Source organism: Dendrobates tinctorius, unplaced genomic scaffold, assembly GCF_039654945.1.
Source record: "Dendrobates tinctorius isolate UK_male_01 unplaced genomic scaffold, ASM3965494v1 ptg000272l, whole genome shotgun sequence".
NCBI lineage: Eukaryota > Metazoa > Chordata > Amphibia > Anura > Dendrobatidae > Dendrobates > Dendrobates tinctorius.
In genome coordinates, this window is record NW_027361939.1 from 9,460,621 (window position 1) to 9,478,828 (window position 18,208).

The following is an 18,208-nucleotide window of genomic DNA, read 5'->3' on the forward strand; positions in this document are numbered from 1 at the left end:
CCATGGACTCATTCGTCCATGTATTTCATTAATCTTTGAAACAAATTTTAAGGCGCTTTGTGGCAGCTCGGCAGGAGGACTGGTCTTTATTTGCTTTTAACAGTCGAGTAAATCAATCTACTGGAAACTCACCATTCTTCTGTAATTATGTTTTCATCCTAATTTTGGTGAATTTTCTAGGACTGCCCTGGAGTGGAGATCACCGTACAGAGACTTGGTGATGTCTGGAAGGACGTTCAAAAGAATATTGGGACTGCTCAGATTTGCCAAAAAACACAAGTCCGGTAGGTCCTGTTTTTAAAATTGGGGATAAGGTTTGGTTGTTATCTAGGAACATTAAACTTAAAGTGCTGTCAGCGAAGTCAGGTCCAAAGTTTATTGGTCAATATGAGATCCTAGAGGTGGTCAGTCCTGTGGCATTTAGATCAAAGCTTCCTCCATCCCTTTGCATCCCTAACATGCTTCATAAATCCCTATTAGGCTATGTGCACACGGTGCGGATTCTGCTGCGGATCCGCAGCATTTCAGGCCCTGCGGATCCGCAGCAGATTTAGGTGCGTTGTACAGTACCATTGTTTTCAATGGTAAACTGAAAAACGCTGTGCACATGCTGCAGATTTTTCCGAGCAGATTTGCTGCGGGTTCAAATCCGCAGCATGTCAATTATTTGTGTGGATTCCGCTGCAGTTTCACACCTTCTCCATTGTAGAGGTGTGAAACCGCAGGGCTAAACCGCAGGCTAATCCGCAGGTAAACCTCAAGTCTTTTGACCTGAGAATTTACCTGCGGATTTTTCCAAATCCGCGCTGAAAAATCCGCAGGGCCAAAAACTACGTGTGCACATAGCCTTAAAGGAGTTTGTCCCTTCTGCATTTTCTTCCTCAGCCCCGCCTCCTTCGGTTTCAGTAGACGGTGGCCTGGAGTTTGAGGTTCAAAGGGTTGTGGATTCTCAGAGTGTCTGTATTTTCCTCCAATAACTCATCCACTGGAGGGGATACAGACAGAGGAGAGATCTTGGGTCTATGCTCGAGATGTGAAGGCCAATCGGTTAGTCAGGGCCCTCCATCTAAAATTTCCTGGGAAGCTGGGGGTCCGGTGGCCCCCCAGAGGAAGGGTTACTGTCATGGTTCCACAACACATCAGTCAGGAAAAGGCAGTAGGGTGGCCAGAAAGACAACACGGGCAAGTGTTCCCCAGAGCACCAACACAGGTGAACTTGCCAGGCCAAGGTTTAGATGTTGCTGAGACTGGCGCTTTTTCAAAGACAGTCCAGTTAACCCAAAAAAAGACCATCTGCAACATCTCCCATTCCATCAGAAGCAGGGACAGCACAACTACCAGCATGGCCACCACCAGCATGCTTAGGCACATGGCAGCAAAGCTCTGGCATAGTTGGGCCGAAATCCAGGGTGCATAAACAATATCTACAGTTGACACCACTGCCACATCCCCAGTTCTATGTCTACACTTATCCTGTCACAGTTCCACACCTCAGTGTGTATGGGGTGCAGTTATTGACAGTTTAGCCATCCAGTCTGGTACAGGGGCGTGCTGAAGCTGTCAGTGTGTTGACTGACAGTTCAACTGTGCAATCTGAGACTAGGTTGCGACGGCTGTCTCCAAGTGTTGATTATCCCAGGTGATTGCCATGCTATTTAACAGAGCTGTTTCTTCCAGACCTCTTCCAGACCGCTGCCAGACGTACATTCAGCTAAGTGAGGTTTGTTCTCTATGTGCCTTGAGTTTTGTATGATTGAGCTTTCTGTTGCTTGACCTTGGACCTCATTCTTACTATTCATCTGTTTAACCCCTTCTGCTCTGATCCATTAGTCTCCTAGTATTCTGACCTCAGAAAGTTACCTGAGTAAGCTTTTGTCACTTCCTTCTGTTTATGATGTACCCTCCTATCTTCTGACCTTGGACTGCATGAGTACTCTGACTCATGGCTTGGCCATGAGAAGTGACTAGCATCATAAATCCCATGTCCATGATGCAGGTGAAGATGCCTTCCACCCTGCGCCTTTCGTGGTACACTTGTAATCACCCTCAGTAACCATGTCTTTGTCCCAGCTCAGCATTCAGTTGTCCCTATCCCAGTCCTTGGAAAACAAGCATAAATACGCAGCTACCCACCCATAGGCCACAATACTAAATGGCCACATTTCCAGACTACTTGCCCTGGAAATGTTATTGTTTAAGCTTGTGGAGAAAGAAGCTTTTCACAACCTCATGGAGGCAGACATACCTTGGAACTCGGTCACCAGTCGCCACGATTTCTCCCAGTGTGCCATCGCAAGCCCTGACCAATGCTATTACTGACAGGGTCCACTTAACCAAGGACACAAGTGCTTGTGACCAGGGATGATACATTTCCCTGATGGTGAACATGGGTGAACATTGAGGAAGCCGTGACCCAGTTGGACCCTGGGACTGAACATGTGCTACCAACACTGAGTATTGTGGGCCTTGGTTCAATCAGGGTTTCCCCCACCTTCTACAACAGTTTGTATACCTCTTGATCCTAGTCACCCTCAATCTCCAAAACATCAACATCAGTTGCAAAGCACTGCAGCACTACCTCGGCCTAGCGGCAACAGGCTCTGCTGAAGCTAATCTGCTTCAGTGACAAACCATACACCGCTGCGGAGTTGTTGAAATGTCTAACATACCAGACTGAACAGTGGCTCTTCCCCTGAACCTGTGAACCTACAACCAGTCATGGTCGTGTGTGACATTGCATTAACATGGTGGCGGCTCTGAAGCTTGGAAACATTGGATATGTACTATGCCTGGCCCACATGCTCGACGTGGTGGTTCAGAGGTTTATCAAAACCTACCAAGATCTGCCTGAGCTACTTGTGAAAGTACGTTGGCAGTAATGCAGCAGTGTTTGTATCTTCCAGCTCATCGACTGGTGTGCGATGTCACCACACAATGGAACTCAATCTTACATATGGTGGTAAGGCTTTGTGAACAGCAGAGGGCAATAGTTGAATACCAGCTACAACATGTCCATCGGTATTCTGGTCAGCCTCCACATATAAGAGCTGATGAGTGGGCATATATGTCTGACATCTGTGCGGTTCTCCAAAACTTTAAGGACTCGACCAAGATGGTGAGCGGCGAAGATGACATAATCAGGGTCACCATCACGCTTCTCTGTCTACTGAAATGCTCTCTGCTCACAATTATAGAGGAGGCTTTGCAGGCAGAGCAAGTTGAGATGGAACAAGAAACTATACAAGGTGATGCTACACAGTCCAGCCTCATCTCATCTTCGCAACGCTCATTGGGTGATAATGAGGAGGAAGAACAAAAGATGGTTGCCTGCGCTACACATGGTACTATCCACACCATGTTTGTCCCGTCTGTTCAGTGTGGATGACCTGAAGATGAGGAGGAGAGAGAGGACAAGGAGGAGGATAAGGAAGAGGACGTCAGAGGGGACAGGGAAGACTTGGCTGTTGGCGGTCTAGCACACTTGGCTGAGTTTATGTTCTGCTGCCTTTCCTGTGACTCTCACATTGTGCGCATTTTGGTCAGCACTATTTATTGGTTGGCCATCCTTCTAGATCCACGCTACAAGGAGAACTTTCCATCTCTCCTTCCCGTGACGGAGAGTTCTAATAAAATGTAGTACCAGAAGGCCCCAGCTGAAGAATTGTTTAAAAAATTCCCATCTGACAATGTTAGCAGCAGGAGTCACAGTTCCTTGGACAACCAAGCAGTAGAGATGAGGGAGACACTCACCAGATGCAGAAGAAGCAGGGGGATACTCTCAAAGCCTTGGGACAGTTTTCTCAGACCCTCTCAGTGCCCAGGCCCTGATGCGTGGGATACTCTGACAAGGAGAGAAATATTTTGGAGGATGCTGAAGGAGTACCTTGCTGACTGAACCAGCGTCCTCCGTGATTCCTCTGTGTCTTACAACTATTGGGTATCCAAGCTAAACATGTGGCATAAACTGTCTCTTTACGCCTTGGAGGTCCTGGCCTGCCCTGCCACTAGCATTTTGTCAGAGTGGGTTTTATAGCTGGGGATATTATAACTTAGTCTCTTTAAATGTTCATGCTGCTATGTACATTTACCTGTACCTAATTGTAATATATTGCATTGTGTCATATTTTCCTATCTTTGTACTATATGTAAGATAGGGACAGTGCATTTAGGAAAAGGGCCACTAGATGGGGTCACTCAGTACACTGCATAATAAGGTTTAGATGTAGGACACTTAGAGGTTAATACTAGGAGGGGTAGCTGGGGAATAAGGTAGAGAGATTTCCTGGATATAGTCAGTCAGGGATAGACCCCTGTGTGCTACTCAGGTGGCCTCTGGCCTAGGCTGCTTAGTTACCACGAAACATTCTGAAGTAGAAGCCCAGCCATCCAAGGAAAGAGTGGAAGTATAAAGGAAGAAGAGAAGAGTTAAGAGCACAGTATCCACAGCAACGTAGTGAAGAGTGAAGAATTTACAGAAGAAGTTTGGGTATAAGAAGTTAGAGTGGGCCACCGTGAAAGTGCGTGGGCAGGGGTGGATGACCCAGTAGATAGTATTTCTGAGTCTGGGACAAAGTCGCTTTCAGGGAGATATATTGGAGCCACGTTTTCACCGGGCTCCTCATCCCGTTATATCTTTGTGACCTATTCCTGTGAAGAAGAAGAAGTTAGGGAAAGACAAAGAAAATGCATTGCTGGTACTGTGACAAATGTGCTGGAAGTGTTATAGATGTGCTATGTCCTGAAGAAAATAAATCCATTTTGTTTAAAGTTGCTTTGGACTCTGCCTCCTGTCTTTTGAACGCAAGGAAGAATGGAGGACACAGCAGGGAAGAAACAGAGGCCGGCACAGTATGGATTGTGCTGACATGACTACAACCCTGTCGCTATTTTACATTTATAAAAATGAACAAGGGCTGGATTGGTCCAGACTTCTCAAGACCATAGGATAACAGCAGCGGAACATAAACTCAAATCCAGTGGGGGGGGCGTTTCTTGTCTATTCCCATGCACCCTTTCCAACCCAAACATGGGTAAACATTCAGGATTTCTTCTTTTTTGTGTCGTCCTCATCCTTCTCCTCCTCCTCCACCACCATATATCAACAGGGTGATCATGATACCCTAGCTATAAATTTTTTAAGGGTGTTTATGATGCCGCATTAGGAATTTTAAAAGACCTACATGTATCATTCTTTGGTATATATGTATACCCTCCAGTGGTAAATGTTTTTCAGCCCATGCACTTGTGCATGTGCATTACCAGTCTAGGATACCCACTACTTAATAATGGGAAAAAAATGTTTTGAGGCCCTCCACGATGCCTCTTCAAAAGGGTATTTTATTGCCTCCTAATATTTGGCATCCCTGCATACAGGATTTTACAGCAAGGACAGGAGACTTTGTACAGTATGTACAGAAGATCCTGGTCTCCTCCATATCAGGCTGAGTAGATGCAAAATGCTCCACTATATCCCGCAGCAGGGTTGATGAAATAACAGTTCTTGATGCTGCTACATTAAACTAATGGCTTTTTTGAGGGCTAATTAAAATAGATTATATTCTCTAATAATACTGCTCTTATCTGAAATTCGTGTACGGTGAGCTGTGGCAGTAGGGATAGCATATTACAGGCATCTAGTCAGGGATTATTACCGTATAAATTATAATCCTTGCTGCAGCTTTTTTCCATGCACTAATTGACAGATTCATGTTTTTTATGGTAATCTGTGCTCAGAAATTCATCAAAGCTGCCAGTTTTACTTGCGTTCCTCCATAGTTTGTTGCTGTCATGTACAAGAAAAAAAATTTTCAGGGTCAGTACAAATCCCTTCTATATTGTACAATAATACATCTCTTGTCTGGAATTAATCTAGGGTGAGGTGTGGCAGAAGTAATAGCATATTACAGGCATCTAAGCAGGGATTATCTTTGAACCTCTACCATATTTGACTGTAACAACTGTTTTCTATTATTTGTAGGCTTCATTCCATTTACAGTAAATAGTAGAATGATATGTTTTACAAAAAAGCTCTATCTTTGTCTCATCTGTCCACATGACACCTGCTGACCCTCTATATATTGTGAGGGCCGCCTGCTGGCCCTCCAAGTGTCAAACTTTTCTGTTGTAATGCAAAATAGAAAATATGCCCACCTCAGACGGATAAATTATATTGCTGTAGCAATATATATAGCAATGCAAAGCACAGCCGTCTGCTGGTCCTCCAAACATGTTTAGTGACGGCTGGCTGCTGGCCCTCTAAAATTAGAGTGAGGGCTGCCTGATGACCCTCTGGAAATAGTGAGGGTCATCAGATGGCCCTCAAACAATTCTGAGGGCTGACTGCAGGCCCTCTAACAATAGTAAGGGACGCCTGATGGTGCTCAACAAATGTTGTGACTTTCAGAGACAATCCTTAATAAATTGAACAGGATGTGTCCAACCATATCTCACACACCATTGAAAGCAATGTAAATGTGTTAAAAACACTGCGTATGAACATAGCCCAAAGAGTGGAGGAGCATTTTTTTTCTTATTTATTTTGCTTTACATACAAGTTATTAACCTGGAAAGAATGTTTCTTAACATTTTATCCAGTAAAATCCATTTTGTCTTCAGATTTGTATGTTTTATTGTCAGTCCGTAAAGGTGGCAGAATATTCTGACAGCATTGCTCCCAGCAGCGACCTGAGTCAGAGATGCTTCCAAACATCTTCCACATGCTGTTCCCATGTCATTTTTGTTCTGTTTCCATTGATTTCAGCTATTTTTAAACCCCTCCAGACCTACAGGGGGAAGGCCGCCGTAAAAATGCTTGAGTTTCCCATTGACTTTCATTATACTCGTTACTCGGGTCAAGCACCCAAGCATTACTATTTGCTCGACTCGGGCAATGAGCACCCGAGCATTTTAATGCTCACACATCACTAGTGGCTTGATGTTACATTTTCCATCACCTGCCCCTCAAGCTCCATGCCAGCTATGTGCCAGTCAGCTAAACTTCAGAGGTCTCTGGTGTACCCTTACCTGGCACATGCAATAATAGGATTTTCTTGTGCTCCACATTTCTCTCAGCCACATCCAGATGGAGTCTAAAACAGACGGAAAGCAGGCAATATTATTCTTTTGCGGATATAACATTTCCAGCCTCTGGAAATCTAAATGTGTCTTGATCCGCTTTTCTGTTAATAAATTGTAGGATTCATCTGAAAAATTAATGTTTCTGGATCCAGCAAAAAAAATCTGACGTAAGAGCAGGAGCAATCAGGCTGTACAGCTACTTTTCAAATAATTATTGTAGAAAAGATTGCTTTATTTCAAAATGGAGCAGTTAAGGCTAGTTTCACACTAGCGTTTATGAGCGCAGCGACGGCCTGCGCACGGCCGCCGCTAAGCCCCACCCCCTGCCGCGCCTCCGCCGGTAGCTCCGCCCACCGGCGCATGACGCTGCATGCGCCCTACATCCCCTATCTTTATCACTAGGGGCGCAGGCCGTGCGCAGTATGCGTTTGGCAGCGCATGCGTCCTTTTGACGGTGCGCCGACCTGCGCCAAACGCAACCTGCTGCAGTTTGGTTGCGTCGGTGCACCGTCAAAAAGGCGCATGCGCCGCCAAACGCATACTGCGCACGGCCTGCGCCCCCTGTGATAAAGATAGGGGACGCAGGGCGCATGCAGCGTCATGCGCCGTGGGCGGAGCTACCGGCGGGGGCGGCAGGGGGCGGGGCTTAGCGGCGGCCGTGCGCAGGCCGTCGCTGCGCTCATAAACGCTAGTGTGAAACTAGCCTAAGAGTACAAAGGCAGCCTGGTCCATGGGTCTTCTCTACCTCAGAATGGTAAAAATATCTTCTACCAATAATTATACAGGTAAATATGAGAAATGCCAAGAAAGTATGCCACATCCTCCATTACCATACAATAATATTTAGAATTGAGAGTCCTAAGTGGTTGATAGCTTTTAATGGCTAACTGAAAAGATGGTAACACATTGCAAGCTTTCAAGACTACTCAGGTCTCTTCATCAGGCTGGACTAATACAACATCTGAAGAATCACATTTTTATACACAAGATAAATATGTGATTCTTCAGATGTTGTATTAGTCTAGCCAGATGAAGAGACCTGAGTAGTCTCGAAAGCTTGCAATGTGTTACCATCTTTTCAGTTAGCCATTAAAAGCTATCAACCACTTAGGACTCTCAATTCTAAATATTCTTCTATCTACTGGCTAACACGGTGAAAAGATATATATATTTCCTTTACCATACAATAGGAATTCTTAGTTATTAGATTGGATCACTCGTTGAGGACCTCCATTGATGAGTGAGAACCCAGATTTACTAGTAGGAGAATATGACCTGCCTAGTCCATGATTTAATGCTTTGCTTTTCCTAAAAATTGAACACTAAGGCTAAGTTCACACTTGCATATGGCTGATCTGCAGATGGCTGCGTACATCCTACCTTAAGCTCCGCCTACTTCCGCACGTGTCCTGTGTTGTCATGCGTACCTATCTTTAACATTAGTATGAGATTCAATGGCTAGCACACGATAGGTACGGGGGTATGGTGCTAGTGAAGGAGGCTCATGAGTCCCACATAAATGTCTATTAGAATCACTGCACACATACACTTAAGGAGTATTTGCTTATTAGTGAAATTTATTGAAAGCAAGTGCTCTTATAGTGATTGCGACAGAATGACGTTTCGGTCATTCAAGACCTTGATCACATAAGTCGCCGTAGTAGTTCTGAACTAAGGCCTGTCCTGAATTAGGTAATGGTCACTTATGCCTTTAGGTTAGCCAGGGTCAGAGCGGTCGCTCTATGTGAGGTGGTGGCAAGACGGCGGAGTGTGTTAACACTCAGTTGTAGCAACCGTCGACCACACAGGAATGCAACATGTTGCATTTCTGTGCAGTCGGCAAGCACGTCAAAACGCAGCATGTGGACGCATCCGCATACAACACATGTCCCTGCGTACCCAATGTTAAAGATAGGCATGCAGGACAACGCAGTATGAATGCGGAAGTAGGCGGAACATAGGCGGAGCTTAAAGGAGTAAGTACGCAGCCATCCACAGACCAGCTATATGCAAGTGTAAATTTAGCCTTACTGCTGCTTTATCCCACAGGTCACAGCAGACAGCTGGTACCTTAAATCCTAATTAAAAAAAGCCTCGGTAATGGCCATTTCACACTGCCATTTGTCTCACATTCAGTAGTATTGTTGAGGCTTACTTTTGCAAAACAGGATTCTGATGTATGCGACAATAGGGCCATTGACTATAATGGTGCCAATGGAGTCACTGTGTGTTCTTTGGTGATACATTTTCGGGCGTATACAGCTACTATAGGTGCACACTCAAATGCAGTCTACTACGTCTGGGTTTCTGCCTCCAGTAGGTGTATACGATGCATGTCAAAGCACACAGTTATGTAAGGTGCTAGCAAGAACGCGGAATGCAGTGACAAGCAGGAGGCAGAGCAAGAGTTAATGGGTATTTTATAAGGAATAGCAGTAGCATTGAATTTCCACGCAAAGAGAGATAATATAGATTTACAAGGAATATACCACAATAGAGTAATAGTAGAGGTTAACTTATCAGTCTGTGTTTCCCGGATGGCAGAGGCTGGAAGATCCAACGGTGGCGTCGTAGGTGACGTGCAAAGCTCCCGAACTGGTCCTGAAGAAAAGTGAAGCACCGTCTTTTAACGGCAGCAACATATTCTGGTCTCCTCACGCGTAGTCTTCCCCGGCAACAATGGTGACATTCCCGATAGTTCCGGCCCTGGTACAAGAGGCCGGAGTATGCAAACCTTGTTAAAAGAGAACATCAGATGTGGTGGTAAGGGTCAGATGAAGCATAATTAGATGCAAAACATTTAAGTCTTTGTGTCCTAAATATACAATATATTCCCATATGATTTTGGAAATAAAAAGTACAAACTAATGCGCCAGTGGTGAGCACCAATTATTTTTCTTCCATTCTCGTTACCCCATACATACTGTATATGACTAATGTTGAGGGACCCATTGAAATTGTTTGGTACTTGTATGGTGGAATCAACCCACTGATGGTTGGGGGAGATGTAATATAGAACATGCATGTCTGATTTTGGATTGACGATCACATTATTGTCCTTGAGATAAGATGTAGGAGAGTTGGGCTGAAGAAGCGCTGGTGTGTGTGTGTATAGGATCATTGGCTGAGATGGTGGTCGACCAAGTAATCGGTCAAATCTAATATGTATGGCCAGTCTAGTCCTAGTCCTCAATAAAGCAAGAATAAGATTAATTTAAATCCAACGGTTGTAAGGAGCACATGTAAGGGGAGGCCAGGACTATAGTAGTGACCAAAGATACTGAAGCATCTGTGTCCCGACCTTCCCCTACAGAAAACTGTATTCTACAGCGTTCCTGCATCTCCAAATTCAAGGTCCCCCCGTGCACTTCCCAGGTGGCGACGGTCCGTCTTCCAGGCGACCCCCAGTAATGGAGACACAGTCTAGGATAACTTGAACTTTCTCTTTATTTAATTCTTCACACGTTACATCCACAGTTGGCATATCATGGAATTCACTTGTTTCCTCATCTTTCCCTGCTTTACTGTCGCTTCTGTGCAGCACACGCCCAGACCAGACCATCCTAGACTGCTCTCCAGTTCCTTCCTGACCTAACCCCACCATGATGACAATTCCTTCTGCCTGTTTCGCCCCAGACTCTAAATCATTAGTCACCAGGTTTGGCTTCCTATGGTAAAGCATGTGGTCCATCTGTACCATTCTCGTCGAAGCTCCAACTTCCCTCATCTCCTTAGTCCAACTGACTCCTGCCCTAAAGTCATCCGCCCAGGTGATGAGTTGCCACATCTTTCCTTACCAGTTCTGGCCCACTGCTATGATGCACAATGGCCGTGGATAACATGGGCTGCATTGATATAACGTTATGTGGCTGCCAAGCTGTCTGAGCCTATAACCCATGTGGACACTTCTGGCACCCTGGCCCCGTCTGACCTAACTTCCTAGAAACTCCTGTCTTACCACCCGGCAGCCCCTCCTTCACTTAACCCCCTATAACCATACTATAAACTATACCTACAGTGCACACTAGTATGCCCCCATCTAGTGGCCCACAAAGGAACTACACCTACCCTTATCTATAAGAACTATAGTACTAAGGGGCTCCTCCTCTAATGTCCCAAAAGGATACACTTCACTTTCCCTAAACTGTACATGAACATTAGTACACATTATTACATTATATTATACACAGTATGACACTAAAGGAACACATCATAATACAGTTCTTCAAAGAATGGTAACACATGTATGAATGTGGCAGTACCATAAGTGTGAGCGATAATACATATTACTATGTAACAGTACCTCAAATATTAATCATAGACATTACAAACATTAGCATCTGTAAACATCAACACATGGCAAACATTTAGGGGAAGGGAAGCAATCCTATCTCACCCATTTACACTCTCTCTTTCCTTGAACTTGGTCGTCCTCGACCAAGGCATTGTTAGGCATCGGGTTTCTGTCGCTGCACAGCAGGAATCCCGAGCCTTGACTTCAGTGGTCTCCCATTCCTCTCCAGCCACAGAGGAGCCTTCTCAGCAGACTCGTCGATCTCGGTGCTTTGCTTAGACTAGCTTTGTGGGTTTGGTTGCTGCTGCCACCTCTGGTCCAGCTATTGCAACGCATGCTGGTCAGCAGCGAACAACTCCAGGGACTAAGTCCTCCTTTCGGTTCTCTGAGCATGCACGTGGGACGATCTCATTGGAGATCGGAGGTCACATGCTCAGGTGCTTCTCCAGCTCGGATTGGACCATCAGGAAGGTCCCGGAAGGACGCTGCTATAAAAGGTTTGCATGGCCACCCCGCCATGCGCTATGATAGACATTGATTCTATATTGTTTAGTGGTGTGTGTGACTGGTGATTGACTCATTAAGACTCCCTCCCTTTGATACGCATGAGTTAGGGTCTTAGAGTCAGAGTTAGCACCTAGCACTAGCACTGCTTAGCGCCCCAGTGTAGTCAGCTCTCCTTCCTGTAGCACCTGTGGGCATCGGTCAATACAGGCTTCACATACCGTTGATATCGCAGTGTCTGCCAGAGTGGCGCCGTGCGCAAATACGTGCGCTTTGCAGCACCATTTTTATGCGGGTTAGTGGCGACCACCAGGGTAGACATTGTACCCGCTCAGAGCGGTAGTTTACACTGAGTTGTGACCTGTGACGCTTAACAGGTCACGCTTATACGCCGGCTAGTACAGACTCTGTGAAGTAACAGAGTCTGCCCTTGCACGCACCAGGTCAGAGGTTACATGCCGGTGTCTGGCTACCACCTGTTATATCCCATTCGTGACTGCCTAGCTGCAGTTTACATCTCTGCACGTTGGACCCTGGGCTGCGAACGCACCATATACCATCTTCATTATTTGGTGCGTTCCACCAGCCCTTAACAGGCATGATTCAAGCTTTAAAATTTTCCTAATCGTACAAAATGCAAGTCACTTGGCTTAGTTTAAGCCGTATCCGGTACGCACCGCAATTCATGATGCACAGGTAACATTCCTGGTTCCCAGTCTTCCAGGGGTTAGAGACCTTCATCATTAGCAGTGAATAGTACGTATTTACATTTCCCACAAGTGAGACAGCAGTTCTAGGACAGGAGCTCCCCCTTCCTTTGAGGGGAGTACAGTCTTTCCAGTGGTCTCCGATTAAGAACACAGTCCTCTCCTTTTTCCAGCAAAATGGGTGCAACAAAACAAAAAGAGTTCATGGGCTCCATATAATTCGTCTAGCTCGCATTCTTCTAGGCCAAAAAAACACACAAACAACAAAAATAATACGAACAATGCTTCACCTTCAACGTTGTTAAAAGCCGCACTTCGCCCGCTTACCGCAGGCGGGATTTTCTTCTTTAAGGGCTACAGTGCCCAAAGGGACGCAGAACAGTCCCAGCTCCAATAGGGATGCAACAAGCAGAACATTTTTTTTATTTTACCAAGTTCAATGGTACGCACCGCGTGTCGCTTTTTTTTTCCAGATGTCATCTCTGCAGCCACAGAGGATGCAGACTGCACCATAGTAGCACCATCAGGCTCCCGGGTGCCGGCTGATGTTTGGTCCTGCACCGACTCTGGGAAGAGCACCATGTCATCTTTGCTCTTTTCCGGCTTCCACACCCTGGTACAGGCCGAAGACAATTCCGCAGCCGCGGACTTCAAGACCCATCTGGGCAGGGCAGCAGCAACAATGCCAAACTGAAATGTGGACGGGAACGGGTGCTCCACCGCCCGGACAGAACAAGGAACGTCCACTCGTATGCTCGTGTTGGCCCCGGTTGTGGTCCCCCGCACTCGGCAACTGAGCAATGCATCCCAGGGACCACTTTCAGAAGTAGACGAGTAAGGGGCGGGCCAAACCCTGCGGAGTCTCAGTCCGGGTGTACTCACCACCTCCCTGTAGAACATCTTGTACACCCCAGTCCCGTGGCTGTGGTCTTCCTCCGCACTGGCAGCCGTATGCCATGACTCCAAGAGGTGCAGCACTGTAGCCCTTGGTTCTGGAGGTTGAGAGAGAGACTCCCTGTTCTCCCATAATGGCTCCAGAGGTTGAAAAAATTTGGACTCCGCCGGGAAGAGCTCTGCTTCCCACTGCCTGTCTGATTCCCATTTCCCACTTCTCCATCTCGTCAGCCTTCTTCAGACAATCCCGATGGACGCGGCCATACATGACTTGTTCTTTCAGTTCCCACCTGCCTCCAGGTGAAACCCACAAGGATACACTTCACTTACCCTAAACTGTACATGAACATTAGTACACATTATCACATTATATTATGCACAGTATTACACTAAAGGAACACAACATAACATAATACAGTTCTTCAAAGAATGGTAACACATGTATGAATGTGGCAGTACCATAAGTGTGAGCGATAATACGTATTACTATGTAGCAATGCCGCAAATATTAATCATAGACATTACCAACATTAGCATATGTAAACATCAACACATGAAAAACAATTAGAGGAAGGGAAGCAAGGAGGTAATCCTATCTCACCCCCTTACATACAGATGGTGAATCCATCTGCAGTCCTTGTGTAGAAGCAGTTTGTCCCAGTTGACACCTCTCACTGGTTGACGCACCACCTCTAGTACTTGATCACATGGGAGAGTGCACATTTTTAGCTTTTTGCAGCAATAAGCATATTGACTTATTAGCACCCGGCAATCCATAGCCATAGGCACATATATTTGATCTGGAATCATTCGGGAGTTCTGACTGCACAGCTCAGCATAGGGCTCTTTTATGCTAAAATACACAGATAAGACATTTGTATTTTTAATTACAAACGTTATTAATGTAAAATATTTAATCGCTATTCTCTGACGTATTTCTCTCATCCCTTGAGATTTCATACATTTACAGTTTTCTCATCTGGAGCAAGTACCTGCACAACGTGGTGCCAACTCCGCAGGACAGCAATGCCCTCCACAGAAACTATTATGGGGTGAATGGTGGATGTTGAGGCAGAAAGACGTGTGAATTGCTGTAATTAAGGATGATGTTGGATAGAAGAAGCAATCATTTAATTAGGAAATCCCAGAGGCCCAGACATTTGTGTTTAGGTAATTATGCAATATAAAATAGGAGGTGATATGTTAGACTAATAGGGAGGCAGTGTGCTAAGCCATGGAGGGGTAGTTATTTATACAGGCCAGCAGCTAAGGCTTGGTTCACACCACGGCCAGTAAACCACAGCCGATCGGTTATATACCATCTGATTGGTGGTTGTTTAATCCCGTAAGGGTCAGACAATTTTTAATTTTTGCACTGTCCACTTTTTCCAAGAGCTATAACTTTTTTTCTTTTTCCATCAACCTAGCTGCTCCGAGGGCTTGATTTTTATTTTAGCGGGATGAATTGTAGTTGAATTACATCATTCATACAATGCACTGAAAAACAGGAAAAAATTCTAAGTGAGATGAAATGGTGCAAAAAATACAGCCTCCGTTTTCTGAGACCCATTTCTTTTTTCCCAGCAATTGGCCTGCCTGAGAGCTTGATTTTGTCTTGGTGAGCCGATATTTCTACTGATGTCATTTTTGGGTACATACATCTTAATTACGTTTTTTGGGGGGTTTTTTTAAGAGAGGTGCAGCAACCGAAAAGCAACAATTCTGGTATTTCTTTTTTATCTCTGTGCCCTGCGATGTTTACAATTACTTTTGATTACTTTTTGTGAGGCAGTGACCGGTGTTAAATGCGAGGGTCACTATGTGTCCCCCAGGATGTGCAAAGAAGCATATGGAGGCCGTGGAAGTGCATTGCAGTCACAAGCATAGCTGTGATTGCAAGGCAGAATAGAAGTAAGTGTTGGTCTTGGGCAGGCTATTTGTCCAAAGCAGATTTAAGAAAACCTGCTATCGGCTTTTAGGCCGGGATCACACACAGCGAGATACGGCCGAGTCTCGCAGGTTAAAACCAAGCTCTGGCGCCGGCACTCCGGAGCGGAGCGTGCAGCCGCACAGCAATACATGCAGCTGCATGCTCCGCTCCGGAGTGCCGATGCCAGAGCTTGGTTTTAACCTGCGAGACTCGGCCGTATCTCGCTGTAGTGTGACTCCGGCCTTATTTTTGAAATGGACTACAGGATAGTAGTGGGGCGGTCCGTTTCCTTTGGATGTGTCAGTTTTGGTCTTGCAAGCAGGCAGAGCAGAAGGCTCTGCAGAGCTCAACCTGTATGACGCAACGCAGGGTCAAGCGGAGCTAAAAGGCCTGGCACCATCAGCGTACAGTCGCCCACGGACATCGGTTGCTGACTGTCTTGCTTCCCGGCTGTGATCTGGAAGATACTGCGTGCTGTGCACTGTGTGAGTTTGGACATTAGACATGTTTTGTTGTGAACTTTCCTGTGGTCACTGCCTGTCTGTCACACTGCACCAACCCCGCTGCACTACATTTTATACTTGATAGACCAAACTTTCATGGATGTGTGTGATGCCAGATATGTTTTTATTTATTTATTTATTTTTAAACTGAGAAAATAGAAGTGATTTAAATTGAGATTTTTTTTCCATTTAAAAATATATATATTTTACTCAATTCTCTTAATTGCTGTAACTGGCAGATGCCACCAGTATAACACAGCCATGATCTGCTGCATGTGGCTCTGGCTCAGCTCCTCCACACATGCGGACCTCAGTTTTAACATACAGGAACGTCAGTTTGCCCTAAGGGGTTAATGACCTGTTTAGATCAGCCGACCACAATTCTATCGTTAATGCGATCATTCTGAAAATCATGTTCTCAGCAGCACATTTCATGTCTACATAGGGTAGGTGCATCAATAAAGATTATTTTTAAACTGCCTTAAAAATCATAGCACCCTAAAAACAAGAGTTTCTGCTGATTTGTAAGGTGATTAACGACCTGTTTTGGCGTTCATAGGAGTCAGGACTGCCACTAGGAATTTCGAGGTCCCATACTGGCAAAATTTTCGGGCCCCCTTGAGACTCTACCCATGCTCCACCCCACCCTTCGAACCTTCCACAGTCCCACTGCCCACTCTTGGAAAAACGCAATTTCTGCACCACGTCCTCACCAATCACACATTAACAGTTCCCATCAAACACCATATCACATTCATAACCAGCAGTCTTGGTTCTGGCCAAAAGAATTTTTAAGCCGCCACCACAACAAGGTAGACTCTTTTGGCCAGGCCCTACTCTACTCTAACCTATTAAACATTCCTTAAAATATTCAATAGTCTTTTTAGGTATATTTTTATGTATTTTTCTTTAAGGGAATGAGTCACATACATTTTTTCTAAATGACCATTAATACCACATACAAGGGGCAAATACCGTCCGTCACAACATGACCAGACCACATATTACCACCACATAGTGACCGAATACTACCATATACGAAGGAAAATTACAGATGCACCATGACCAGATCATATATTACCATCACTAAGTGACCGAATACTACCACATACAGTACAAGGGAGAAATACAGTCACACCATGACCAGACCATATATTACCATCACATAGTGACCAAATAATACCACAATGTATACTATGAGTTATTTTTAATTGTTTCAATCAGTTTAATATAATATATACTGTATCCTTCCAGGGAGGTAAGCAAAAGGTCACTGAAACTTACTTAAAATAAAGGAATGTAAATTACTGGTCATTTGTTTATCCATCAACAAAGGACCATTGATATTCAAGGCAACTACCCTAATTAGATTGGGTGTGTAAACGTTCCCAAGGATGTTATCCTGTACTCCGAAGCCCCTCCTCCAGCTTGCTGTATTTCTGCCATGTGGCACACATGAGGCCCCCTTCTCTAGCTTCCTGTATTATATACTGGTTAAAACAGGTATTGAGGGGATGTGTTTATAGCCAATGGACAATAGACTTGTGACATCATTCCATTCCCCACATGGTGGGGCTGGACACACCTTTTAGCTGGACATTTAAAAGAACTAGGACATGTGCTCGCTCTCTCTTTTGCCTCCTGGAGGATGAGTGGTCGATGTCTATCTGAATAATGTAACGTATGAATAATGCTTGTTTTCTGATTGATGCATATGTATTTATAGTTTTATATTGTTTATTCATTTATTAAGTAAATCAATTTAGTAAATTCAATTCTTGTGTGAGCATTTTCTTATTCATCACAATCCATTGGAACCCTTACAATACAAATTGGTGTCAGAAGTGGGATTGTTTTGAATAAAAATTTTTGCAAAATTGAATAAGTTTGTTAAGAGTAGGAAAGCAGTTGAGAGTAGTGTCAGATCTTTGCCAGAATGGGTGTTACCAGGAAAGTGGACCCCAATGGCACAGGAATGTAACAAATATATGGAGGGACAGCGCTTGCCTAATCCCCAGGATGTGGCTGCCAAATTTGATCTCTCAAGGTATGATTCAAAAGAGCAGAAAGCTGCAGCAGCCGTTGGATGGATTTGTGTGAAAGTGTCTCAAAGCTTACAGGAGGAGATAGATAATTTGCATTTAGAGCTGCATACAGCTATAGAGCAAAGGATTAGCTTGCAATCAGCCTTGAGAGACCAAATGAAACAGCATGACAATATCCAAAGGAATTTTGAAGCTTATGTAATGAAAAATGTGAATAAGAATAGGCACAGGAGGAGACAGCGGCCAGTGTCAAA

At 44.9% G+C, this 18,208-nt stretch overlaps 1 long non-coding RNA gene across 1 annotated transcript; it reads left to right on the plus strand.

Moving 5' to 3' along the window:
• Positions 1-1,676: 1,676 nt before the first annotated feature.
• Positions 1,677-9,945, plus strand: LOC141070554 (uncharacterized). Its single transcript, XR_012226670.1, has 2 exons — positions 1,677-1,720; positions 9,622-9,945. It is a non-coding gene; the product is annotated as an uncharacterized lncRNA (long non-coding RNA).
• The last annotated feature ends 8,263 nt before the right edge of the window (positions 9,946-18,208 follow it).